This window comes from Podarcis bocagei, assembly GCF_964188305.1.
Source record: "Podarcis bocagei genome assembly, chromosome: 9".
Taxonomy (NCBI): Eukaryota; Metazoa; Chordata; class Lepidosauria; order Squamata; family Lacertidae; genus Podarcis; species Podarcis bocagei.
This window is the reverse complement of record NC_138134.1, coordinates 71539813-71567580: the sequence shown is the minus strand read 5'-3', so window position 1 is coordinate 71567580 and position 27768 is coordinate 71539813. Positions and strand designations below refer to the sequence as shown.

General features: G+C 42.2%; 1 protein-coding gene across 1 annotated transcript in view; it reads left to right on the top strand.

The window, feature by feature from the left end:
* Window positions 1-26286, top strand: part of ADAMTS3 (ADAM metallopeptidase with thrombospondin type 1 motif 3) — a 278458-nt gene extending 252172 nt beyond the window's left edge. The window contains exon 23 of the transcript XR_014011358.1: window positions 26274-26286. The gene's annotated coding sequence lies outside the window, so the exon portion shown is untranslated. The remainder of the gene's footprint in view (window positions 1-26273) is intronic.
* The last annotated feature ends 1482 nt before the right edge of the window (window positions 26287-27768 follow it).

Below are 27768 nucleotides of genomic sequence, written 5' to 3'. Positions count from 1 at the left end.
CGGAGCAGGTTTGGAGTGGTCCAAACCCAGCGGATTTGGCTTGATTTTATCCCACCACTATTGTACAGTGGTACCTCGGGTTAAGTACTTAATTCGTTCTGGAGGTCCGTTCTTAACTTGAAACTGTTCTTAACCTGAAGCACCACTTTAGATAATGGGGCCTGCTGCTGCTGCCGCGCTGCTGGAGCACGATTTCTGTTCTCATCCTGAAGCAAAGTTCTTAACCCGAGGTACTATTTCTGGGTTAGTGGAGTCTGTAACCTGAAGCATCTGTAACCTGAAGAGTATGTAATCCGAGGTACCATTGTGCAGTCTTGTTATTTTGCTGCTCTCCTGGGTCATATAATGCATCCGCCTGGGCAATAAGTAATAATAATAGTAAGCATCCTTAACTTTATCCCATACATGACAGCCTAAGTATCTCTTCCTCAGCTGTGCTATGCTCTGTCTGTTGCATATTCTGTTGATTGATTTGAAAAGCCAATATATTGTTTGTTCTTTGGGCTACAAATATATCTTGTCCTATATTATGTTCCCAACAGATCAAAATATACCTCTGCACTGTGCGCAACAGCAGTGTGCGCCCAGAATGATGCCTTTGTGTTCAGGAGTATAGCATCTAGATCAAGGGAAGTAATAGTGCCACTGTATTCTGCTCTGGTCAGACCACACCTGGAGTACTGTGTCCAGTTCTGGGCACCACAATTCAAGAAGGACACTGACAAACTGGAACGTGTCCAGAGGAGGGCAACCAAAATGGTCAAAGGCCTGGAAACGATGCCTTATGAGGAACGGCTAAGGGAGCTGGGCATGTTTAGCCTGGAGAAGAGGAGGTTAAGGGGTGATATGATAGCCATGTTCAAATATATAAAAGGATGTCACATAGAGGAGGGAGAAAGGTTGTTTTCTGCTGCTCCAGAGAAGCGGACACGGAGCAATGGATCCAAACTACAAGAAAGAAGATTCCACCTAAACATTAGGAAGAACTTCCTGACAGTAAGAGCTGTTCGACAGTGGAATTTGCTGCCAAGGAGTGTGGTGGAGTCTCCTACTTTGGAGGTCTTTAAGCAGAGGCTTGACAACCATATGTCAGGAGTGCTCTGATGGTGTTTCCTGCTTGGCAGGGGGTTGGACTCGATGGCCCTGGTGGTCTCTTCCAACTCTATGATTCTATGATTCTATGATTCTATGATTCTATGTGCATTTGTAGGTGTGTACGTGCAGGCGAGCCACATCTGGCTCGATCCATGGGCACAGAAGTGAAAATCTCTGAGTGCATAGAGACAAGTGGCATCTTTCCACCCACACAGAGATTGGAAGTTCTCTGCACAGCTGATGCCCTTCTCGTGGATCCAGCCAGAAGTATGAGTTGATAAACCCAAGACTTCAATATTGCAAGAGGCTAAGCCTGCCTTATTGACAGTAAATAAAAAAAAGGGAAGGCAAACAGATGGAGGATTCATCTTCTTCATATGAAAATGTGCCAGCATTCTCTCCAAAGACAATGAGACATCGCCTGCTGAAGAACCATGAAACCAATTGCCACTGAACTGAGAATTGCGTTTACAGCACCCAACAGAATAGCCACTGAGATATGTTGTTGTTTGTCTATGTGACGGTGGAGTGCTTGTGAGACAGCAAAATCAATAATTGAGTGCTGTCTTCACTATGATTACTCAGATGTGATTTCATAAGTAGGATCAAAGCTCATTTTTTCCACATGTGCTAGCAGCCTGTCTTCGCAGTTAAACTGAAACAAGCATAAAAGCAAATTGGTCTCTTGTTCACACATCGCCAGCCATCCACTCCTTCCATCTGTCTATCCAGCCTCTTCCTGTTCCATCTCAGGATAATAAGGCACCAAGCAGACCAGCGTTAGAGGGCCCATTTTAAGTATTTACCAGCATATGCAAGAAATATAAATAGGTGCCAATTGTGTGTTCCTTCTTTGTGCATTGTTACTTTGTGCATTAAGATCTTTTGATATAGGGCTGTATATAAATTGAATTACGGTAATAATAATAACAATAATAAATTTGAAGGATTGCAATAGGGCAGTTCACTATTTAAAGCCATCCTCAATTTGAAAGGCTGTCCAGCCCAAGGCTGGTTTGAAGATTAAGACCCATAAGAAGGGAGAGCAGGTAGCCACCTGGTCACTGTATTTGGTAGGTAAAAGGTAAAGGTAAAGGACCCCTGGACAGTTAAGTCCAGTAATGGTGACTATGGGGTTGCAGTGCTCATCTCATTTTCAAGGAAGCCGGCGTTTGTCCACAAACAGATTTCCGAGCATCCGTAAACCGCTTCTGGTGCAATGGGACACCATGACATAGGCCAGAGCACACGGAAACGCTGCATACCTTCCAACCACAACGATACCTATTTATTCATTCATTTCATTTTTTCATTTTTTCATTTGTATACCGTCTTTCTATCTTACAATACTCAGGGCGGTTTACAAGCTGAAGAAACAAAAAATTGTACATCTTATAACAATCTAATGCAATACAAAAATGTGATAATAAAACTTTGAAATAGGCAACCTGCATCAAAAAAGTAACATTCAACAATCATTAGAATAATATTAAATAATAATAACATAAAAAAGTTAAACAGAAAACCACTCAACAGTTACAATAAATGATTTCTAAACTATGATCAAAACAATGGCAAGCCACAGTACATAAAATAATACAATACAAATTGAGAAGCAGAGACTAGAGGGTGGGAGGCCTTGCCTGATGGAGTCTCTCCTCTCTACTTGCACTTTGACATGCTTTCTTACTGCTAGAATGGCAGGATCTGGAACAGAGCAACGGGAGCTCATCCTGTCCCAGGGATTCGAATCACCGACCTTCCAATCGGCAAGTCCAATAGGCTCAGTGGTTTAGACCACAGCACAACCCGCGTCCCTGTATTTGGCACTATGGTGAGATATATTGCACTTCTATTCAAATGCTAGTTGTTATTTCTCACTTTGCATCCACACACATAACTTAGCATATGCTAATTTTATGAAATGCTGCATCATCTTTTTCTGCTGATGTAATTCCTCTTTATTGACAGTGTATAAATGACCACGTAACTTATGGTGGCCTCAGAGAAAACTCCTTCCCCAGGAACTGCTTGTTTCTGCAGCAGAAATTTCCTAAATCAAAACCTACAAACGCTCCTGAATTTGCAGTGAAGCGTGGGTGAGAAATGTTTCAAATAAATAAATCATCTCCAAAGCAACACATCCTCCATGTTAAGGGCTTTAATTTAGATTAAAATCCTGGGGTCGTTAAGAAAAACAACAGCATAAAATATGCATTGTTGATAGCCCTGCATGTTCTAGCAGCTTTGAATAAAAAGAGCATCATTAGCAAAACCTGATTTTATATACATTGCACGACTTGATAATCTACTGTTTTCACCCAACAGTGATCCTTGGGCTCCCAAGCACCATTTAATATTCACCATGTCAGTTCTCTTCCACTGTTGCTCTGCTCTTTGCATTACGATATTTGTTTGTTTTGCTTCGTTTTGCAAGCTGGCTTCCACTTTCCCAGCTGTTTCAAGTGTAGCAAAGAAAACCCCACAAATTTTTTAAAAGTATGTATAAATAATTCAGTTCTAAGCAAGTGTGCAACTCCTCTCTCCCTAATCATTTATGTTTATGTTAGAGTTTTGACAGTTTTATAAAATGTCCTGTAAATGAAGCATTCTAATTTTCCTCAATCGTTCCCCCTGCATATGTCCCTGTGAGTTGTGGTGGTTTTAAAAACTGCACAATAATCTGATTTGCTCTTTTGGAACTATTCAGGCAACCATCATGCCTCATTCTTTAAAATAATCCAATTGCCTCAGCTGGCAACGTATTGCTAAGTCCAGCATTATTGCAAGGGAGCCCCAAGGCACAAACCACCATGATGGCTTTTATGTTTTTATGTATTCAGATTTCTTCTCCATCCCATCCCAAGAGTTTCTGAATGTAAAGTTACTAAACCACTTTGCAAGCCACTCACTATCCACAAAGAGGGCCTAATTCTGCCTCAGAGGCTGAGTCATTCTATCATAATCACCGTGGAGCTTCTTGAAAATGAGATCAGATCAAAAGCCTTAACAGGTTGGAGAACTGGGCCCAAGCTATCAAAATGAATTTTGATAGGGACAAATGTAAGGTTCTGTACTTAGGCAGGAAGAACCAGGTGCACAAATATAAGATGGGGGACACCTGGCTTACTTGCAGTACATGTGAAAAGGATCTAGGGGTCTTGGTGGACCACAAGCTTAACATGAGTGTGGTGCAGCAGCAAAAGAAGAAGAAGAAGAAGAAGAAGAAGAAGAAGAAGAAGAAGAAGAAGAAGAAGAAGATGATGAAGAAGATGATGATGAAGAAGAAGCTAATGCTATTCTAGACTGCATCAACAGAAGTATAATGTCCTGATCAAGGGAAGTAATAGTCCCACTCTATTCTGCTTTGGTCAGACCACATCTGGAATACTGTGTCCAGTTCTGGGCGTGACAATTTAAGAAGGATATTGATAAGCTGGAACGTGTGCAGATAAGGCCAACCAAGATGATCAAGGATCTGCAAACCAAGCCCTATGATGAACAGTTGAAGGAACTGGGCATGGTTATCATACAAAAGAGGAGAGTGAGGGGATATATTATGGCTGCCTTCAGATATCTGAAGAGCTGTCACATGGAAAATGGAGTAAGCTTACTTACTCCTGTTCTGGGGGAATAGGACTCAAACCACTGGCTTCAAGTTACAAGAAAGGAGATTCTGACTAAACATTAAGAACTTTCTGGCAGAAAGAGCTGTTTGACAGTGGAACAGACTCCCACAAGGGGTGGTGGACTCTCCTTCCTTGAAGGTCTTCAGAGCTTGGATGGCCATTTGTCATGGATGCTTTAGTTGAGATACCTGCATTGCAAGGATTGAACGAGATGACTCTTGGGGGTACTGTCCAACTATGGTTCTATGAAAAGTCAGTTGAGGCCTTCTAAGATGGAATATGTCTGGACTATCCTGGAGCTGTGGGTCACAGTACCTGGAAACCAGTCAGGTATCTTTTCTAGGCAACACAGTGACCATGTACATAAGCAATAGACAATCTTTACAGAATTCCTTCAAACCATAACAAGTACAAAATCATCTGTAATATTTTATTTCCAGTTTATGAAGCAATTCTATATCCTCCCACCATGCTGACGAAGAATTCTACGAAACAGTAGTCAATATCCAGAATCACTGTTAAGTGTTGGACATCATATTTGCTGAATACACAAAGCTTCACAGCTTATCTTTCATCGTACAAAGTCTGGTACCTCACTTCATTTAAAGCTTTTCAGAGATTTTGAGACTAAAGATTTCATTTTGTACTTGTTATGGTTTGAAGGAATCCTATAAAGATTGTCTGTTGCGTATTTGGATAGAAACTGTTTCTCAGGCGGCTAGTCCTAGTCTTTATAACCCTGTACCTTCTTCCAGAAGGCAGAAGCTGAAAGAGATCATTTCCGGGGTGCGCACTGTCCTGCACTATATCTGCAGCTTTCTTATGGCACCTGGAAGCATAGATTTGATCCAAGGTGGGAAGAGTGCACCCAATTATTCTCTCCACAGTCTTTACAACCCTGGACAGCATTGTTTTTTCCCTGACCGTTCAGCTCCCAAACTACACACACAGACCATAAGTTAATACACTCTCAACAGTACAATGGTAAAATGCCATCAACAGGTCCTTTGAGAGATTTTTTTTCCAGCGGATTCTCAGAAAATATAACCTCTGCTGTGCTATCTTCATTAGGTCTTTGCTGTTTTCTCCCCAGGTTAGGTCATCTCTCAATTCCATTCCCAGAAATCAAAATACCAAGACCTGTTCTACACATTTCCCCTCAATAATAAGTGGCTGAATATTCAATTTACATTTCCTAAAGTCCACAATGATCTCTTTTCCTTATCACAAGAATAATTGTGGAGGTGGGAAGCAAGTGTGTTGTGCAAGAGACCCAAATGTCCTTTAATTGTGAAACCTGAATTGGGCGGTATGTGATTGAATCCCACCAAAAATAGCAAGAATCTGGAAGCACCATTGATGTGTGTATGTATTTATGTTCTCTAGAACCCTGCATCCTTGTTGAAATGTTCCAGCCATTTGTTTTGCATAAATCCTATACAGGCACCAGATTTCTGCATGCATGCCTCTCCATCGTCACTGTCTTGCTTTGCTTTTCTTTCTTTCTTTTAAAAAAAGATACCCTTCCACTCTCAGCTCCTTCTTCGCTTCTTCCCCCTGTGTGCCTATGTTGATACATGTAAACCTCCTGCAGGGCCAGATGGCTGGGTTAACACACTTAGGAAATGTAAACGATGGAAATGTCACCCTGATTTAATGAACTGCTGCTGTCTCGCTGCCACATGTAATTTATTACATTGCATATTGTGACAACCCCGGAGTTTTGCATTTGTCTCTCAGGCCCCTAGTGAAGGCTGGTCTTATAACTTGGATCAGCATTCTGAGACAACTCCCAAACCCTTTTGCAGGCTCTAAGCCCCAAGAGAGACTCAAGGAAGGGGGCATAGCTCAGTGGTAGCGTGCCCGATCTGCCTGCAGAAGCTGCCAGGTTAATAATAATAATTTTAATAATATTATTTAGACCCCGCCCATTTTGGCTGGGGTCAATCCCTGACATCTCCAGTTAGGAAAGCTGGGAAGGCTTCCTGTTTGGAACATTGGGACTCAGTGTGGCTTCTTCTTGTTTATTTATTTCATACCTGCCCTTCACCTCTCTTACACACCTGTCACCTTGGCAACCTCTGTCCACCCAGGCTTAATATTCCTCTTAGATGGGCACCTTTTTTTTGGTCATGTTAAGGCCTCTATCCAAGGTGAGGACCCTGGCTTGGAAGGAAGCTTAGCCTGCAATCTTCAGTACTCCCAATAGTCAAAATCCTCCCATTTATTCATTTCTAGGGTTCTATTTTTTAAAATAAATTTTATTTTTCAGCTTAAAAATTTTTTACAAACATACAAATCTGATATTTCCCCAATAAACACATATATTTTGACTGTCCCCCCACCCCTTTTGTGGTTTCTTGTAATATTTTAATCCCTAACACTGCATTTCCCTCATTATTTCAATTGTTAGTTACTCCCTGGTTTTCCTTTAACATTAATTTTAGCTGCTTGGTTTTAAGTTAATCCTGCTAAGGAACTTATATGTGTAAAAGAACTTCTCAAATATTCCACAAATTTCCCCTATTCTTTAATAAAGTCTTTTCTCTCTTGCTTTCTTATTACAGTGGTACCTCGGGTTACATATGCTTCAGGTTACAGACGCTTCAGGTTACAGACTCCGCTAACCCAGAAATAGTACCTCGGGTTAAGAACTTTGCTTCAGGAGGAGAACAGAAATTGTGCTCCGGCGGCGCAGCAGCAGAAGGAGGCCCCATTAGCTAAAGTGGTGCTTCAGGTTAAGAACAGTTTCAGGTTAATCCGGAACGAATTAAGTACTTAACCCGAGGTACCACTTCATTCCATGGAAACTGGCCCATTTCCTTGCAGCAAAACAATTCACATCCTATGGTTTAGAAAAAGAATAAGACAACTTTCCTGTATTGCATGCATAAATGAGTGTCCACACGATTCAAGGGAAAGGAGGGCTGCACCACTGATCCCATCCCTGATGACGTACAACTCCCCAACCCTTGACATCTAAGCATCAGCCATGGGCACAGGTCTGACCCACTGGTCCTCTCTAACAAAAGACACAGGCTTTATATATGTCAGTCAGGACCGGCCCTACTGTTAGGAAGAGTGGGGGGTTGGAGTTTGGGCACCCTACAGACTGCCCTGCATCCCTTAAGCTAGGCTGCTAACCTCAGGTTTGCTAGAGGATGCTGTCCCGTGGCCAGGGTTGAAGTAAGATTCAACAGCCCATCCAATCAGCTTCTGGACTTGGAACTGGGTGTGTCCTTCACTTTGGACAGGGAAAAAACCACCCTTGGGTCAGCCCCATCTATAATTGTTAATGTTTTGCCACTTACTTTTTGCATGCTCGGACATCCAAGGAGTGAAGTTGCTGGCATGCTAAGGTTTTAAGTGGAAATCTCATGGGACGAGCGGAGCACTCTCTCACTTGCTCTCTTTCTCTGGCTGTCCGTGCCCAGGCCTCAGGACTTTCTTTGAAAGGAATAGAGGGTGTGCAGCTTTAGCCCCTGTGATTTGTGAACTGCATAAACCCTCTGAATTGGCCAGGCCTTCTCTAAACACGAGGAGTCTGGCCAATGAGAGCACTACACCAGCATTTCAGTGTTAATAATAATAATAATAAATTTTATTTATACCCCACCCTCCCTGGCCAAAGCTGGGCTCAGGGTGGCTAACACCAGTAAAATTACAATAAAAACATAATAGGAAAAAAACCAATTTAAAATACAGGTTAAAATGCAATTTAAAATGCAGCCTCATTTTAAAAGTAACCTATAGATGAAAACCGTAAGGGGAGTCCCAAAAAAATAATAATCCCGGGTTTCGGCACCAACCCCCCCCCCCCAAAAAAAAAGTAAGGGGAGGGAAACATAAGGGTCAGACTGAGTCCAAACCAAAGGCCAGGCAGAACAGCTCTGTCTTGCAGGCCCTGAGGAAAGGCCCTTGCATTTTGGGGGCCAGTTTCCATCTTTGCTGACTTCCAGCTCTGCTTCAGAGACCTTAGTGTGTGGCACACATTATCCTGACCTAGGACAGAGCAGTAAATTATAAGTATTAGTGTTAGCATTAGTATTGCTTTTCTGCTGAGAAAGGTGCCCAAAACAATGCACAACGAGGTTGAAGAATCTCAGAACTGAGGGCCAAATGTGGCCCTCCACGCTGTTTTATTCAGCTCTCGAGACTCACCCTCAGCAAGGGCACATCTTTTCTCCTATGGCCAGGCCACATCTCCCTATCCCTGCTCCTCACACTCCCTGAATGTTTTGTCTCAGGGCTGGCAGACCCACCAACTGTCCCTACTTACGGAAGCCGTCCCAGTTTCTGATTTAATCCCAGAACGCCCCGCTTTTCCTTAAGATGTCCCCATTTTCATCAGAGAAATGTTGGAGGGTATGGGCTGGAATGTTCCCTGGAACTGCGGATAATGTCTCTTGTCCACTCAGATGACAAGATGTGGAATATGGGGTATGTGAAGAAACTACTGACTTTTCCGTAGCTTGAATACAGCCTACTGTAAAAAAGTAACATTCAAAAACTTTCCTCCACCCACTTTTGCCTCTGGCCCCACCCACCTCTGGCATGTGGCCCCCAGAAGGTCACACAGAAGAGAATGTGGCCCTTGCACTGAGAAAGTTTCCAGTCTCATGCCTTAAGGGTTTCTGGACTTAGCTTAAACTAACTACTGTACTCCTCAGTGTAATTTCATATTCAATATCCTATCAGTCAGATTTTAGCTGAAGTACAAAAAGCTTCTGTTGCTTCCAAAAGATCATTTTGAAATTGTAGGTAAGAAGCAATTACGTCTCTAGTATATCGAGCTGACTAATGGGGGAATCTAAATTACCAGTGTGGAGGAATAAGACAACCTCATTCCCTCATCTCCTGTACAGAAACATAGTTATTTGAAAGTACAATAGATGCCTTTTTAACAGAGTTGATCATTTTCTAAATGTTAACAGTCGTATATTTGCATCTCTTTCTGAGCCAAGTTGCCTTCTAGGGCTTCAGTAATGGAATAATATTTTCTTGCTCTAATATCACTTCCCTCTTCCTTTTAGTGCCTTTTTCTGTTATCATTTACATGAAACAAATCAGGCAGATGTGGTTGATTTTCTTTCATCTCCATGGTTTTCATGCTGAAACTATTTCTTTGTGAGGTTTTGAGGCATCTGATCAAGATCTGTATTTTAAAATGAGATATATATATATATATATATATATATATATATATATATATATATGCAGGTTTTGGTGTTTTCGGGTATCTTCCCGTGTAAGAGTTGGGGTGTCTAGGCGACGTTTCGACGAGGTCTCACTCGTCATCTTCAGGCTGGTGCTTTCGGCTTCTTGTACTAGAACAGAGCTCTGTTCTAGTAACAAGAAGCCGAAAGCACCAGCCTGAAGATGACGAGTGAGACCTCGTCGAAACGTCGCCTAGACACCCCAACTCTTACACGGGAAGATACCCGAAAACACCAAAACCTGCATTCCTGTACCCGTGAAAATCTACGAAAGCAAATATATATATATATATATATATATATATATATATATATATATATATATATTTGCAGATGCTTGTGTGTTTTTATGCCAGGCAAAAGACCAGCTGGCTAAAAGACTTTGGCAGATGTTTATCCTCCTGGACAAAGGCCCCCCTGATTTATTTATAGCAGGAGCCAAAATTCTCAAAGTTGTAAAAAGGGAATTACAGGCTGGGAGCAAAGGTTACTAGGTTACTGACCCTACAGAATGCAATCAAGCTGCAAAAGCACTAATTAAGAGTTGGTAAATAGTAGGATTCATTGTTTAACAAAATATAATACCATGTGTCTCCCATTAGAGACTTGAGCCACATTTTCCTAAGGTTAAAGGGCAAAGAGCTAATAGAAACAGCAGCTGGTTAGGGAAAGGGGGGGTTGTAAACCGAAAGTGTTTTTATTAAGTTCCTTTTTACTTTGAAAAGACCTTTCCTTTTCTTCTAAAAATCTATATATGTTATGTATGAAATATATTGGCTTAAATGTAATTATGCAAAGGATTTAGAAAGTAAGAAATGTTAGATTCTTATGTTAGATTCTTATTTCATTGATGGTGTGTGAGAATGTGAACCCAAGATCTCTGATCTCTGTTTAAGACAGAATGAGCATCTGTTTTAACCATCTGTTTTGGAGGGCAATAGGGCAAGAAGGGCAAAAGGTGATCTGGTAATTAAGGTGCCTTGTTGAGGCAAATGTAAGATATATGGCTACTTGTTTGCCATTTATAGATAGAAGGAAATATAGCTCTTTGTCTCCCATAAAAGGTAATAGGAAATGGGTGTATCTTTTATGATTGGTTCTAGCAAACAGCCAATAGGAATTTCCACCAGGCTGATTGGACAGAGGCAGCCAAAGGAGGAGCAAGGGGGCTGGGCTGAGGAAATATAAGTGCTGGCCATCAGGGCTGGAGTGGGCAGAGCTTTGGTAACCATATACCACTGTGTCTCTCATTTATTTGTCTGACAAGCAGGGTGCTACAGTTTGGCCGGGGGGGGGGGAGGATAGCATCACAATTTTTTTAAATTGTATGACTAGGTCCTTCTAGGTCCATATTCTGCCCACCCCACCCCTGAATCCCACAGATGTCAGTGGCATTGTTCAAGTCTTATAAAAAGGTAAAGGTAAAGGTAAAGGTACCCCTGCCCGTACAGGCCAGTCGTGTCCGACTCTAGGGTTGTGCGCCCATCTTGCTTAAGAGGCCGGGGGCCAGCACTGTCTGGAGACACTTCCGGGTCACGTGGCCAGCGTGACGAAGCTGCTCTGGCGAGCCAGCACCAGCGCAGCACACAGAAACGCCGTTTACCTTCCCGCTATAAAGCGGTCCCTATTTATCTACTTCCACCCGGGGGTGCTTTCAAACTGCTAGGTGGGCAGGAGCAGGGACCAAACGACGGGAGCTCACCCCGCCGCGGGGATTCGAATCGCCGACCATACGATCGGCAAGTCCTAGGCGCTGAGGTTTTACCCACAGCACCACCCGCGTCCCATGTTCAAGTCTTATATTGGTATGCTAATAATGGTTTCACTAATACCAGTGTACTGGAAGAAGCAAAGATCACCAGTGTCAAAGCAATGATTCTTCAACATCAACTTTGTCGGACTGGTCATGTTGTGCAGATGCCTGATTATCATCTTTCAAAGCAACTACTCTATTCCGAACTTAAAAATGGAAAGCGTAATGCTGATGGTCAACAAAAGAGATTTAAAGGCTGTCTCAAGGCAATTTTTTTAAAATGTAGTATAAACACCAGCAATTGGGAAACACTGGCCTGCGAGCACTCCAGTTGGAGAACAGCCTTTACCAAAGGTGTCATGGGCTTTGAAGACACTTGAACTCAGGACGCAAGGGAGAAATGTGCTAAGAGGAAGGCACGCTTGGCAAACCCTCACCATAATCAACTCCCGCATGGAAACATATGTCCCCACTGTGGAAGGACGTGTGGATCCAAAATTGGCCTCCACAGTCACTTATGGACTCATTGCTAAAACTGTGTTTATGGAAGACAATCTTACTCAGCTATGAGTGATCACCAAAGAGAGAAGAAGACAAGTCTTATATGTGTTTTTAAATTTATATAATAGTAGATACACATATCAACTGATATTGACAAAGCCATTGCCTTCCCCGTATGTTCTTTTCCAAAGTTAACGAGTTTCTAGAGGGCCGACTCTGTTGTCTTTTGCTGCAGAAGCAAAAAAGGTTCTCGTGGCACCTTCAAAAAACAGTGAATGAAGTGGTCAATGGCGCATCACAAAGCCATCTATGGCTGCAGTTCTAACCTTATCTAGTCTTTTATCTTTTCTTTCAGTTTTTCAAATTTTATTTATACTTTTCAAGTTTATACATTTCACTAATTTTATACATTTCACTAATTTTACAATTATTTTAACATTTCAAAACTTGACTTCCTTCCCCCTCTTTCTGCAGTTCCTTAAATTTATTTTTAATAAATCAGAAGGGTCATCTTGAGTAATGATGCCAGAGGGTTTGCCAGAGCCGTCTGAAGCTATCTGTTTGTTTTTGCAATAAATCCCCCTTTTAATTACCTACGCTTACTGTGTTATCAAGCTGGGAAAGATGCTTCCAATCAGTGTCGACAATATAGAGGTAGATGAACCATTGTTTTGATTCAGTAAAAGGCAGCTGCCTATGTTTCTTCACACAAGCAAATGACATTGTTTGAAACATATTCTGCTGTGAGTTTTAAAAATAGTAAACAGCTTTATCCGTGTGTACCTTTTATAATTTTTTATTGATTTTCCAATATCATTCCAATAACAGCCTCATTATAAAAATACCAATTTTATCCAGTTATTATGATTATTAATGCCAGTTCTTCAAATGTCAAATTATTCAATTTAATTAAACTGGCCTGCTCGCATGCTAGAGCTGAAAAGTTCATTCTTCTACATTTTTTCTGCATTCCAAAATTTTAATAATTTCCATTCCATTCCATTCAGATATTTTAATCCCTGATATAACAGCTGCAACCTTGTGATTTCAAATGAGGAACTTTAGCTGTAATCTTTACTCTTTCCTCCGTGTGACAATTTTCCCCATGATGTTTTCCCATCCATATATAGTGTTGTATCCTTTCTTCCTGCAACTGTTGATGGTTCCCGTCATGTCTTGGGAGAAGCTGTTATCTCACAGTTTCCAAAAGTCACTGCATAGCTTCGTCCCGTGAATCGGCTTCCAGTAAACAAGCCGTCTTCGCCATTTTTCCAGCCTAAGAAGAATGGTCTGAATCCAGACTGCAGATAACTAATCCAAAAACTTCTGTTCTCACAGCTGGTAGACTCCTTTCCTCCCTGCCACTGATTTATGGTCATTTATCCTTATCTCAAACACATTCCTTTGTGGATAATGGAGGTTAGGGAGAATTTTGCTCTATATTTTCAAAACATAGCATTTCTCCCCCATCCTTCCCTCTCAGTTCTTTTCTCTCACACACGCAGTTCCAATTTTGTTAAATTCCATATTATATTCCAATTTCCTCCATCCTTACTTGTGCAGATATTATTTAATAAAACTTGCATTCCAGGTGTGTGTGTTGCCGTATCATAAATATAGAGGAAAACCTTAAGTAAGCAAACTGTGGGCTCCTGAATTGAAATCTTCTCTCAATCCAAACCTTTCACATCCTTGTAGCTGAGTTGTTGTTGCAGTTTCTTATTTCATCGTCTCTGGCACATGCCTGTAGTTTACTCCAAATTAAAGTCCAATTAACAGTATAACCTGTTCTTCCAGGAACGGAATTGAGGGGTCGCGGCAGCCAGTATGCTCTGTACACCCCGTGTCTTTATCTGCCCTTCCTGTGGGGAAGCGAGTGCCAGAACGCCAGGGAAACTGCCGATGAGAGTCTGGTTTCTCTTCTAGACAAAGAGGAATACTGATAATGAAATTCCCCCCATCATTATCTGGTTATCTCCATCTGTCTCTCTTCTGCAGTGTTACCTTCTATAATTCTGTTCTAGTTACAGATAGGTAGCCGTGTTGGTCTGCCATAGTCAAAATAAAAAAATTCCTTCCAGTAGCACCTTAAAGACCAACTAAGTTAGTTCTTGGTATGAGCTTTCGTGTGCATGCACACTTCTTCAGATACACTGAAACAGAAGTTGCCAGATCCTTCTATATAGTGAGAAGGTGGGGAGGGGTATTACTCAGAAGGGTGGTGGGAAGGGTGGTCAGATATCTGCCAATCTCCCATTCCCACCACCCTTCTGAGTAATACCCCTCCCCACCTTCTCACTATATAGAAGGATCTGGCAACTTCTGTTTCAGTGTATCTGAAGAAGTGTGCATGCACACGAAAGCTCATACCAAGAACTAACTTAGTTGGTCTTTAAGGTGCTACTGGAAGGAATTTTTTTATTTTAATTCTGTTCTGTTCCTGAATTATCATCGCCATGGGGGAAAGATGGGGAAGAAATATCTAGGTATCGACAGCTACTAGCTACACTGCCTATGCTCTGCCTTCATGGCTGGAGGCAGCAATGCTTCTGAATACCTTTTGCTGGGAACCACTGGAGGGGAGAGGGATCTTGTGTTCAGATCCTGCTTGCTTGCTTTCCATGGGCATTTGGTTGGTCCCTGTGAGAACAGGCTGCTGGACTAGATGAGCCATTGGCCTGATCCACCCAGATCTTTTTATGCTCTTAAATACCTAAATAAAATAAACTGGGCCTACAGTCTGACCCCATAAAATATGGCTGTCCCATTCATTCATAAGCACACATGTGCCCTGGCATCAGGGTGGCCAGTGAACTTTTGGCAGAGAGGATGACAAATTAAATTGTGTTTTTCTTTTCTTTTCTTTTTTTTCTTATTATGTTTTTACTGAAATTTTATTGGAGTTATGGGCGGGGTATAAATAAAATTTTTTATTATTATTTATTATTACAGATTTGATGTCACAGATCTTCTCCAAAACACCTCATGAGCTTCACTTTTGTACCGCAGAAGAAAAAGGCTGAAAAAGCAACCTTCGCTTCTCTTTTATTTTAAGCAGTTGAGGAGGGAAAGAACTGTCCTCATAAATACACAGGGCTGTAGCAAAACGAAAGATCTGAAATAGGTCCAGAGGGTTATATAAATAGCAGGAAATAAATAGTGTCGCATCCACTACAGAAAACCATTAACGGTAAGATGTAAAAGATAAAACCACTGTTGCAAGACATAGCCTTGAGCTGAGACTATCTTGACTGTGTGTGCTTCATTGCTGATGGCCCTTAAGAGGGGACGACAATTGTTTCCATAAATGTGTATAGGCAAAAGACAAAGCATGGCTGCTTAAAGATCATTGTGATGTGCCCTTCATCGGTCTTTATGCAACTTATTAGAAGCTCCCCAGAAGCTGTCTTAGACCAGGGCCATATTCATACCAACCACTGAAAGCACTATGATGCTACTTTAAACAGTCATGGCTCCCCCAAGGAATTTGGAGAGCTGTAGTTTGTTAACACAGTTCGCAGAGCTACAATTCCCAGAGTTCTCTGTGAAGAGGAATCGACCCAGTGAAGAGGGATTGACCTCTTCAGCAGAGGTTGGATGGCCATCTGTCATGGATGCTTTAGCCGAAATTCCTGCATTGCGGGGGGTTGGACTAGATGACCCTTGGGTCCCTTCCAGCTCTAAGCTTCTATGACTGACTTATCTAATTCACACTTTCTGAAACAATACATGAACCAAAGCACAGCGATCCTTTGAAATTTGCACTTCTACGAATCTTGCAATGCAGTTCTCCACTCAACAACTGGGAGCAAGAGTAAAGTCTGCACAAAAATGCATCTATTTGTGAAAAGAGAATACAAAAAAAATGCATTATATTGAGGGGGAATGGCTTTACAAAAATGTGTTGAGCAGGCAAAATAGCGCAGAGAAATGCATAAATTGTTGGAGGATCTGCAGCCAGAACCACAAATGCATGATTGCTAGATAGTCACAGACAGGGGACTGTATGATGTCATATCCTCTAAACCTTTGTGGCGGGAACATGAACAATCGAAACTTCATAACACTTCTTCCTGTCACTACACTCTCTTTTTCCTACCTGCGATGGGGGAAGACATTTCTTTGCTCTCCTCAAGAGAGCAATCTCCATTTTGAATTGGGCTACAGGTTTTTGCTACATTTAAGGATTATTACCTGCCTGATTTTCTTCACTGTATTTGTTGAATCCAGGCAAGGATTTTGATAAGTGAGTATACCTTGCATTTTTTCATGTTTTACTTGAGATTTGAGAGTGATTTATTTGTTAAGAGGGAAACATAAAAAGGGAGGAGATAATCTAAGTCTGCATAAAGCATCCTTGGATATCACAATTGTTCTAGAAGGTTATGCAATCTTGTCGTAATAGCTTCTAAAGATAAGCTGTGCACAGATGATAATTTTTAACTCAGACGAAATCGATATTTGCATCCTCAAACAAGTGAGAAAGAGGAAGGATAATTACTAAATAAAATATCCTCTCCTATTCATCTAAATCCATCCAACATAGGTTGGGGGGAGGGATTCACAGTGAAATGCAAATTTCCACTGAAATGCAGAAGAACCGTGGAGAACTGAAGTGAAAATTGGAAAAATGAGAAACAGAGGAACCCATAACTGTCAACTTACAGATTCGAAAATAAGGGACCAGCAGCCTTGAAAATAAGGGATCAGCAGCCAAACTAAGGAATTTTCCGGGCACAGGTATGTTCAACTTCTGACCCCCTCCGAGCCAAAGGCAGAAAGCCCAGCCAGCAGCCAAAGGAAGCCTCATCAATAAGGGACAGCAGCGGGACATGGCGCTGGGATAAGGGACTGTCCCGCCAAATAAGGGACGCTTGACAGCTATGGAGGAACCAAAAGTGATTGATTCACCCATCCCTACTGAGGACCCCTTTAACCCAGGAACAAGCACTGTGAAGCTGCAAGAGACGGATGCTCACAGAAGAACGACCCCATCCCAAAATACTTACCAACAATGTTTGTAAATAGTGAACCATTCAAAACTGAGCCAGTACAAATTCATCCATCACTAATGATCAGCTCGAGTTGTGTACAGAAAGCTATAGAAGGATGTGATGCACATCTCTAAGCTCTGCTGCCGAAATGTGGTTCCGACAGCCTGCCTCTCCCCCTTGAGCGCTATTGTAACCTGCTGCTTCCAGACACCACAGGCAGCTACTGCTTTGGTTTCTTTCATTAGCCTTGTCTTGAGGTCATACGAGGTAGGAAAAACAGAGGAGGCATTCCCAGTAATGAGTGTACATTGTGCTGAATCTTAGTGTAATTTTGCCTAGCTGTTTTGAAAGGAAGAGGAAAGAGAGAGGCAGAATGGAAATTGGCAGAACTGTACAGGAAAGATCCCACAGCAACCTCCAGGTGTTTCCAATGCTTTGCCATCAGGGGGTGCAATAATTATAACAATTTAGCCAGACATTTCAAATGGTTATAAACTGTTTTTAATTATTGCAGAAGATTGGCTAATGCGTACATCTAAATTCATGTCTTGAAGAAGAAGATAAAACTTTATTCGCATTAGCCAATGGCCATAGCAATAGTAAAACATTACAGTATACGCAGAAAAGGAAATTTGATATAAGAGCACAATTTAAAGTCCTGAATCAGCCGTCAGTTAGTGGCCCTTATTCTGATTGCCCCTGCTATGAACCTAGCAACCTTTGCTGTTATCTGCACATTTTGATCTGATAGAAGAAAGGACATTGTGGCAGTGGTTGAGTGCCCTGGGGTGGTTAGTACGAGTGGGGTGATGATCTCGTTCCTCAGGTCTTTGTAGAGAGTACAAGACAGGAGGACATGTGCCGCTGTTTCGGTGCTACCATCTCCACAGGGGCAAAGACATTTCTCAGGCGGGATCTTTTGGAATCAACCCTCAAGTACTGCAGATGGCAAAACAACCAGTCTTGCAAGTGTAAAAGCACGTCTGTATTTTGGGATAATAAGTTTGTGCAGATATGGGGCCATAGAATCAAAATGGAGAGGTGGAAAATGAACATACCAAGGGCAGAATTTCCTTATAGTGGCTAGGTTCTTCTGACGCTCGATATCTTTTAGACGTTGACCAATTAGACTGTTTGCTTTAGTGGGGCCCATAGTGAGTAGGTGTTGTGGGGATAGGCCACAAGAGTGAAGTTTTTGATAGACGGTTTTAAGCCAGGCACTTTTATGGGAGTCTTAAAGTACTAGGGATAGTAAACCGGGGTGATTTGAGTTTAGGCGCAGCCAGAAGTTAAGAGTTCTTTGCCAAGTCTGTACTTCTACTGAAGGGAGACATGCCTCCAGTCTCAATGTACATGCATGTCTATTTGGCATGTAGTTTTGTCTCGGTGTTTTGCAAATCACCAGTGTTTTGTACTTCATTGCCCTCTGTAACGTTTGCCTTTTGTTGCTGCCAGCTTCCTGTGGAGGACCCAGCTGTATATCATCTAGCCTGTATGCCAGCTGTAGCAGTGTTAGAAACTCAGATCTATAAGCTAGGCACCAAATGGCTCCTTAAAACCAAGGTTGCAGTCGCCAAAACAGAATGTCTAATTGCCATTTGGGGGCAAATCTTAGGGCCTTCTCAGTAGTGGCGCCTGCCCTGTGGAAACCCCCCCCCCCCATCAGATGTCAAGGCAATAAGCAACTACCTTACTTTTAAAAGACATCTGAAGGCAGCCCTCTTTAGGGAAGTTTTTAATGTTTAGTGCTGTATTGTGTTTTTAATATTCGGTTGGCAGCCGCCTAGAGTGGCTGGGGAAACCCAGCCAGATGGGTGGGGTATTATTATTATTAATATTATTATTGTTATTATTATTATTATTCTTTTACAAATGATGGGCAGACTGTGATTAATTCTCAGATATACCTCTGGCTAGTTCAGATGACAACCTTGAGCTACATGAAGAGCTTTGAGAACAGTCACTTGATCTGTTCCACTGTTGAACAGCTCTTGCTATTGAAAAGTTCTTCCTTTCTTGTAATTTGAATCCATTGGTTTGGGTCCTGCCCTCTTCGATACCTTTGTAGGAATCCATACATGGAGGACACAATGTACAAAATAATGTTTTTCTATCACTGATCTCAGTCTGTTGCATATTGTTACATGTAGACACAATGTACTGTTACTTATAGACAGGCTCTGCATACAGTTATTCAACATATTTGATCACCGACAACAATTATAGTGAAAGCTGTATGAATTTTTTAAAAACCTTATTGGGGTAGGACGGGTAAAAGACCAACAAAACAGTATTTCACTAATATTTTCTTGCAGACCAACATTAAACAGATTTCTCACCTTGCCTTTCCACATCCATTTTTCCGCTGATATATTTACTCCAATGTCAATTTCCCATTTATATCTATAAAGAAGCCTCATCCTCTCTTGCTTTCATAAAGCGTTACATTACCCCCAGAGATCTTTTCACATAACATAATCTTTTAAGTGATTTACGGGCTGCTGTCCTTGAAGAACATTGCATTCACAACATATTAAGAGCTGGGAACAGTCACAATACAGTATTGTGAGATAACCACAGAGAAACGCTCAAACCAAAAGACAAGTGAAAAATATATATCTAAAACCTGTAATTATAAAAGATCTATAACCACAAAAGTACAAAATCCAGTCAAGCTATGTTTACAAAGATAGAGCCATAACTGTCAAAATATAAAATATAATCAGCAGTGCTGCCAATATCACCACCCACAGAAAACTGAGAGCTATAGTGTTTGTTGAGAGCCAGGTATGGTATGGCAAATAAGAAGAGTCCTTCTGGATCAGACCAGTGCTCTATTCTCACCGTAGCCCACCAGATGCCTATGGAAAGCCCACAAGCAGGACATGGGTGCAACAACACTCTCCTCCTTGTGATATGATACCCTGTGCCTAGTATTCTGGGGCATGTTACCTCTGATTCTAGAGATAATATGCATAGCCAGTCCTCAGTGGACTTGTCAAGTTGATGGCCACCCTACATCCTGTTGGAACTGTGGGATGGAAAGCCAGCTGGCTTGGCCCCAGCCGGAGTGTCTCCCTTCTCAGCCTTGCCACTGCAGAGATCCATCAGTCATCCTCCTCCGACATGCTTCCACGACTCATGCTGCTGTGCATGCAAGAGCACACGTTACCATAAACATACAACAGATTAGGTTTGAGGCGTGGATACTATACTAAACTACGCATTTATTATACATAAATCAGGACAAAGAAAAACATGGCCTCTCCTTGTCGTTTTTTTCGGAGAGAGAGAGAGAACAAAGGCAATACAGAGCGGATGTTCCACTCACAGGACTCCAGCAATCTGTGCTGGAATGTAAACAGACATGTTTGAATGATAGCCATGTTCAAATATATAAAAGGATGTCACATAGAGGAGGGAGAAAGGTTGTTTTCTGCTGCTCCAGAGAAGCGGACACGGAGCAATGGATCCAAACTACAAGAAAGAAGATTCCACCTAAACATTAGGAAGAACTTCCTGACAGTAAGAGCTGTTCGACAGTGGAATTTGCTGCCAAGGAGTGTGGTGGAGTCTCCTACTTTGGAGGTCTTTAAGCAGAGGCTTGACAACCATATGTCAGGAGTGCTCTGATGGTGTTTCCTGCTTGGCAGGGGGTTGGACTCGATGGCCCTGGTGGTCTCTTCCAACTCTATGATTCTATGATTCTATGATTCTATGTGACATGTAGCAATCCCACATATCTGCTGCAAGGGTGGAAGGGAATTAACAACACATCCAGTGGCAGCAAATTCTGTTGAACGATGCATTGAGACCTGGCTTCAAATGCCTGCTCAGCCATGAAGTTTACTTGGTAGCCTTGCGTGAGCCGTAACTGCTTATTAAGGGAGCTGGGTCCATAAATGGTGGGTGGAGAGTGGAAAACCATACACAAGGGTTGGCATCTGCCTATCTCAGGAGACAATGAAGGAGTGTGCCTTTGGGGGCGCTGCCGAGCTGTTGCAGCTCCTGCTGTGGCTGTAGAGAAGGCCCCTGTCTCTGCTGGGAGCATCTGTGACCTCATTTTGAATTTCTGTTGCAGCAATTCAGCTTTCCCACTGCTCGAAGTGGCCATTACCCATGAAACAGACAAGGACATGTTTTTAAAGGCAGCCCCTCGGGGATCAAGTCGCTTGCCCTACATAATATTTCTGTGTGGGTTATTCTTAGTCTTATTATTATCATTATTTAATGCACATCAATGTGGTAATGAGATGAAACAGACTTCCTAATGAATACATGCAAAAGTGACAAGAAGCGAAGTTGGATTAATTTGTCCATTCCTGATGGTAGCTGAACAGTGGAGCAGCATGCAGAGCCCGTTGCTTCCTCATAAGAAGAGTCTCCTGGATCAGGCCCAGGAGCATCTAGTCCAGAATCCTGTTCTCACAGTGGCCAACCAATGCCCCAGTGGGAAGTCTGCAAGCAGCATCTGAGTGCAAAAGCACTTTCCCAGCTTGCCATTCCAGCAGTTGGTATTCAGAAGCATTGTGGAGATAGAACATAGCCACCATGTCTTAATTACATGGACTTACTACATGGGAACCCCTATATGTGTAAAGGTAAAGGGACAAACAAAACCATTAGGTCCAGTCGTGACCGACTCTGGGGTTGTGGCGCTCATCTCGCTTTATTGGCCGAGGGAGCTGGTGTACAGCTTCCAGGTCATGTGGCCAGCATGACTAAGCCGCTTCTGGCAAACCAGAGCAGCACACGGAAACGCCATTTACCTCCCTGTTGGAGCAGTACCTATTTATCTACTTGCACTTTGATGTGCTTTCGAACTGCTAGGTTGGCAGGAGCAGGGACCGAGCAACGGGAGCTCACCCCGTCACGGGGATTCGAACCGCCGACCTTCTGATCGGCAAGTCCTAGGCTCTGTGGTTTAACCCACAGCGCCACTCGCGTCCCTGTCCACACTATATATATGTATAAATTTTCTGTTTTACAATTTAAAGTACTCATTTCTACATCCTTAAGATATCAGTGACTCCCCTTCTTCTCTTTCCATGGTTCATTTTACGTATCATAAATCCCTGCATATTTTACAGGAACTATACCATTCGGTATTCCATTATTATACCCAGTGCTTTCTTTTCTATATATATAAAAAAATGTTCAGGGGTACTCTCATTTTGACTCAATAAGATCACTATTTTATAGTTCAAATCAGGAAAAACAAATACAGTAAATGGACAAAAGTACAAAGTTTCACAAAATGTATAGGCATATGCGTACCCCTGTGTACGCCCAGAAAAAGTACTGGTTACATCCATCAAAACTTATTTACAAAGTAGAATTTATCTTAATGCTGCCTGCGTTTTCAGCTGTACACAGTTATTTCCCAAATAGTCAATAAACATTTTCCAATCTTCTCTAAATGTATGTTCTTCTTGTTTTCTTATTTTATATGTTAAGTCTGCAAGCTGCGCATATTATGTCAACTTAAGCTGCCACTCTTCTTTGGTTGGGACCTCTCTCATTTTCCATTTTTGGGCTAACAAAACAAGGGCCGCAGTAGTGGCATACATAAATAAACTTTTTTGACACCTGGGAATTTCAGTCTGAATTATCCCCAACAAAAAGGATTCTGGTTTGGGGGGTGGGGGAAGTACTTTTAGCCATTTTTTAAAAATTCATTATGGATCATTTCCCAAAACTCTTTTACCCTTTTACAAGTCCACCACATATGAGACACACTATAATTATTATTAAAATGTATTGAATTTACATCCCAGACTTCCTCCCCAAGGATCCCAGGGCGGCAAACAATTGGTTGGCTGGTTGGCATCCATCTGTCTTGGGGGATAATGGAGGAGTGTGACTTTGCAGGTAAAGTCAAACCATTGCAGAGTTACAGCAACTGCTGTGGCTGTAGAGACTGGTATGGGTTTTGACGTGTTTTGTTGCAGCTAGGGCAGATAAAGGTGTCTGGCTGTGCTGCTGCAGATGCACCATGGCGTTTATTCTCTCTGTACTCCTCTCAATGGTCATTCTTCCTCTGATTACTGCTGTGGATGTTGTTGTTGTTGTTGTTTAGTTGTTTAGTCATGTCCAACTCTTTGTGACTCCATGGACCAGAGCACTCCAGGCACTCCTGTCTTCCACTGCCTCCCACAGTTTGGTCAGACTCATGCTGGTAGCTTCGAGAACGCTGTCCAACCATCTCGTCCTCTGTCGTCCCCTTCTCCTTGTGCCCTCCATCTTTCCCAACATCAGGGTCTTTTCCAGGGAGTCTTCTCTTCTCATGAGGTGGCCAAAGTATTGGAGCCTCAGCTTCACGATCTGTCCTTCCAGTGAGCACTCAGGGCTGATTTCCTTCAGAATGGAGAGGTTTGATCTTCTTGTGGTCCATGGGACTCTCCAGAGTCTCCTCCAGACCATAATTCAAAAGCATCAATTCTTTGGCGTTCTTTATGGTCCAGCTTTCTTTATGGTCCAGCTTTCACTTCAGTACATCACTACTGGGAAAACCATAGCTTTTACTATACGGAGCTTTGTTGGCAAGGTGATGTCTCTACTTTTTAAGATGCTGTCTAGGTTTGTCATTGCTTTTCTCCCAAGAAGCAGGCGTCTTTTAATTTTGTGGCTGCTCTCACCATCTGCAGTGATCACTGCTGTGGATACACAACCTGATTGATTCTCTCCAAACACTGTGGTTGTCTGCAAGGGATTCCCACACCATTTGAAAGACATGGGCAGACTTGCTTGGGAAATGGCAGTTGATGATACCAGGCCTAAGTGTAACGGTTGCAAAAGCAATGCTTAAAAATCTACAGTCGTCTCCATTTTGTACAACATCCATTTGTTTTAAAGTGCATCGTGATGTGAAGTGACATCAATCAAGTCCTTCCAAGGGCATGCCTGCATGCCAGACTTCCATTCCCATGGCAGCTGCAGTTCATTGATCTGATAATCTCAACACACACACAAAATGGCCACCATCATCAGCCATATGAATTGCTGCTCAGCAAGTCAATCACTTACCCAGCCGCAGGTGAAGGAACTAAGAAAGCCATCTTCTGAAATGTAACCTGTCAAAGTAAAGTGGACTCTCAAGTGCCATAATTAAATCCCTGGATGAGTCAATAACCGAAGCACCCTAATCAAGTATCCAGCTTGCTTTTTTCATGGTCAGCCACTGAGACAACAGCTGGTGTCTCTGTGCATTTGAACAAGGTCACTGAGTCTACAAAACAGAAATATCTAACTGCTTCTCCCTCTCCCACACTTATTCCCTGTATGCAATTAATTCATAACTGGGACATGAATCATGAAGTCTCCATTGTTCTGCTCTCCCTGCATAAAACAATGTTCTGCAGAACATTGTGCACGTAGAGCAGCTGTAAAGAATATTATTCCTCTGGAGACCTTTGAAAAAGTCAATTGGGGGCTGTAGCCAACAGCAGGTGGTGGCAGAACCGAAAGTGGGTGGCGTTGGAAGCACTGCAAGATTGCATAGTTCTCTCTTCCTCTGAGCCACCACATTACCTACCCCCTTCTCTGTTTTCCACCTCATTTTGTGGGCTGCATGAAAATACAGCTAGAGTCTCCTTTCCCAAATATTTGACTCTCTTGTCGCCCACAGATCCAGCTGCCCTTCCAGGTAGTCTCCTGTTAGTGATGCATTTAAATCATTGTCACTGGTCTTTCTTTTTCTTTTAGTAAGGTGAATTCTCGGGGCAGCTCACAGCAAGAAATTGAAATAATTAATAAAGGTGAAAGCAGCAATAAAAGTATATAAATGGGAGCTGGCAAAACACTTGGCAGAAAGTGAATCATTCTCTCCCTAACATGCGGAAGGACTATTGCCTTCATGATCTGTTTGTGGAGCTCCCAGGTGTATCTGGCTGAGCACTGGGGAAATAAAGGAAGCCGTCTTAGTCAGACTATTGGTTCAACTAGCTCAGTATTGGTCCAACGGGATTTCAGACATTACTTGTTGACAGCCCTGCTGGGGAAATGCCAATTACTGAAGCTGGAATCTTGCAAAACTGAGGTTCAGGATGCTAGACAATTTGTCTGATCCAGCAGTTGTTGTTGTTGCTGTTTTATTTGTATGCCGCCCATCTGACTGGGTTTCCCCAGCCACCCTGGGTGGCTCCCAACACAATATTAAAAACACAATAGAACATCAAACATTAAAAACTTCCCTAAACAGGGCTGCCTTCAGGTGTCTTCTAAACAGATAGTTGTCTATTTCCTTCACATCTGATGGGAGGGCGTTCCACAAGGTGGGCACTACTACCGTGAAGGCCATCCACCTGGTTCCCTGTAACCTCACTTCATGCAGTGAGGGAACTGCCAGAAGGCTCTCAATGCTTGATCTCAGTATCTGGGCTGAATGATGGTGGTGGAGACACTCCTTCAGGTATACAGGACCAGGGCCATTTAGGGCTTTAAAGGTGAGCACCAACATTTTGAATTGTGCTCAGAAACGTATTGGTAGCCAATGTAGATCCTTTAAGACCGGTGTTATATAGGCCCGGTGGCCGTTCCCAGTCACCAGTCTAGCATCCGCATTCTGGAATAGTTGTAGTTCCCGAGACATCTTCAAAGGTAGCCCCATGTAGAGTGAATTTCAGTAGTCCAAGAGGACATGGGTTTGCTTGAGATCTACTGCATCCTTACGCACTCCAGTATTTTGGTTTTCCACTTCTATTCCCATTAGTAAGGTGATACCTTAACTCTTTGCGCTGTGTCTTTCTGTTGTTTCTACTTCTGCTGCATCTGATTGCCTGTGACAGGACACAGCTGATCCATTTAAATTATTCCATTGCCGCTGCAATTGTGTGAACCATAATGAAACATAGGAGGTATGTAGGATGGTGCAGCCGAAAGCATTCTGACATTCGCTACCTTCCCTCCACAAATCCCCTGTGGAGATGAGGAGAGAGGTAATTGAACTCAGCTTGTGTGGCATGAAGATCAAGGCATTGAGACCAAGACGTTAAATGCAAGGCAATAGACCTGGAAGCAGGGGTGCTATCATTTTTCTGTTCCCAATGTTAACATTAAAAAGGAAATTAAAAATGGAAGAAAAGAGAAAAAGTAGCTGACACAGCCAGCCAAGCCATTAGCCGGGGTAAGGCCACAGGTGAAATCTTGCCAGAAATCAGTGAAATCTTGCCCAAAATCTGTGCCCGGCAGCAGGATGGGCAGCTCAGGTGGCAGTGGCATGAAACAGGACGTACCAGCTGTCGTGTTTCTAATTAGGGTTCTAAACTTGCAGTGCTAATCCATTGCATTCTAGTATTCTCTGTAGGGGTCCCCCCCCCCTCCAGAATCCATTTCTGGAAATTAAAAATGAAATATATAATTGAACCATCTCATGATAAGTAACTTGGGAGGGGTACAAAGAATAAAGTTATTATTGTTGCTATTATTATAATTTTGATAATATTCTTTATTGATTAAAAAAAGTCTTTTTTATTATTTCTTTGTCTCTTATCTTTGTTACTTCTTTATTTATTTATTTTTATTTCTTTATAAGTTTTCTATTTTATATAATTTTCCTTTTGCTACCTGTTAAGAGATAGTACATAATGTTCGTTGTTGTTATTATAGTTTTGAACACTATTTTCTTGGCGAAGCTGACTTATTTTTTGAGCAGTTACTTTAGATACCAGGAAAACAGATGTATTGACAGGTGCTTTCTTTTCATTTACATAGTTATTATTCCGGTAATTTATAGGATACATTCAGACATCGTTTCCTTTTTATACTAGCAATTTAGAACTCACAAGAAGCGGATACATTTATGAGCACTTCAGAGAGTCCTTGAAGACAACAGTGAAAAGGAATTTTTTGTAAGATGGACAATAAAACTTGCACAATCTACAGTATGAGAGGCTACATACTGACAATAGCTTCCTTGGCAGATGAATTTATGGCTGTGCACATAAATGGGCTTTTAGAATAAAAATAAGTATGCTTTTTCCCTATCTGAGTGTTTCCCAAGGTTTCTGAAGCTCCAAATACCTTGGTCTCGGTTCTGAAGCATCAAAAGTGACACATCAGGAATTATGTAACTGAGCGAAAAAATGATCTGGGAAAGACACAATGAGCTGAATCCAAAAGGTTATCTTCCTCTACCACAAGAAGATTCATTCCATTGGAACAAGGGAATCTTTGGATCCAACCCAATATATATATATAGATACATGGACCAAAACTAAAATGGTATCGCCCCTGAGCAAGTTGGCCCAAATTCAGTGGTTGGACTCCTCCTTGGGTTCAATATTTTCCGGAGAAACAGAGTTACATCATGGGAGATCATGGGAGATCGTCTTCTTTGTTTAACAGAGTCATGCCAAATTTTGATATCAAGGTAACTTAGTGTCAGGAGGCAATACCATTGAGGGATATCTGGGATGGAACCAGGAGCTCTAGGTGTCAGGTGATCCATCAGAGTTACACATTGGAACATCATCATAGGCCTAGGACAGGAAAAATGTGCCCTGAAGGTCACATGGGTCCTTTTGCTTAACCATGCAGCTGAAGGTAGCCCAGATAGCGAGAAGGAGGATATGAGAATTGGA